This window comes from Eufriesea mexicana, unplaced genomic scaffold (assembly GCF_001483705.2).
Source record: "Eufriesea mexicana isolate 0111107269 unplaced genomic scaffold, ASM148370v2 scaffold7532, whole genome shotgun sequence".
In the NCBI taxonomy this organism is placed as follows: Eukaryota; Metazoa; Arthropoda; class Insecta; order Hymenoptera; family Apidae; genus Eufriesea; species Eufriesea mexicana.
Window position 1 is genome coordinate 112,601 of NW_016915332.1, and position 1,441 is coordinate 114,041.

General features: G+C 20.3%; 1 protein-coding gene across 1 annotated transcript in view; it reads right to left on the bottom strand.

The window, feature by feature from the left end:
• Positions 1-1,441, bottom strand: part of cher (filamin A protein cher) — a gene marked incomplete at its 3' end in the record, with an annotated part of 100,670 nt that overhangs the window by 98,049 nt on the left and 1,180 nt on the right. The gene's annotated exons all lie outside the window — the stretch shown is intronic.

The window sequence follows — 1,441 nt, forward strand, 5'->3', positions numbered from 1 at the left end:
GTATTCGTTACAAAAATTATTTCTTTATAAACAAATTTTTTTTTTGTAAAGATTGGAAAATAAGGGATTGGAAAAAATTTAGAAAACTAGCAAATAATCCTAAAATGTCACAATTACATTATAAGAAGAACTGCAAATTATAGCGTAAGAAATTAACAATAAACGAAAGTACATAAAGAAATAGAAAATTAAATATTTATACATGATGAAATATGAGATATTCATAAATTATGAAATATTTATAAATTATTATAACATTCTGATATAATGAAAGCTTCAGGTTAAATTCGTTTGTTACTTTAAAAAAAAAAATAAAAAAATAATTCAAATTCAATAGTTAATCTATTAATAATTAATAAGTAAAAAAGTAAAATAAAAAATTAAATATTTATACATGATGAAATATGAGATATTCATAAATTATGAAATATTTATAAATTATTTTGACATTCTGATATAATGAAAGCTTCAGGTTAAATTTGTTTCTTACTTAAAAAAGTAAAAAAACAATTCAAATTGAATAATTAATAAGTAAAAAAATAAAATAAAACCTTTGTCTTGATATAAACTAATTTTCATAATTGGTAACTATTTTTTTAACGAATAATAATTAATTCGAATTTTATCAACAATTATGCAGTATAAATTGAAGTTTACAATTTTGACTCACAATTCCAATCTGCGAATTAAATTGAATTAATCATCAATGAATTATACTTTTCAATGTCTATTATACCGCTACTTGTAATGTCAACGTATTTAAAATTACCACACGCATTCGTAGCATACTAATTATCAATTGTTAATGCAGTGAGGTATGCACATTGTTTCATATAATTATTTGAAGCATAAATTGTCACTCCTCTGACTACTAATTAATGTCGTTCGGTAAAGCAAGCGGATAAGAACCTCAATCGAAATTACGTATGCGCTAATATACATATGTATACTGTTAGAAAACATGTATGTATATGTGTAAACAGGTACCAACTAGTGGTTCAAATATTATTCTATTTATGTATATCATATTTGAAAAGATTTGAAGAAAAGTATTTTATAATTTTGTGATAACAATGTGTTTGAAAAAAATGTATAATTGATGCTTTTAATACAAAAAGTATCAACTTGCAAATATATAATTAAATATGATACATATATATAATAATAATTAAAGTATAATAATAAAATAAATAAAAATGTCGAATTATGTTTTTATCTGAATAAAAGTTAACATTAACTTTGATAAAAGCAGTTGTTAATTAACTGTGATATATATGCAATATATATATTCATAAAGTGAAAGTAGACATTTTAACTAGTTTGGTAGTCCTAGTGATAATTTTTAATGAAAGAAAATTACTAATTATAATTGTATTAATTAATTATATTTTTATTTAATTATATCTTTTGTTCAAAATGTTAAAATTCATTATTATTACTT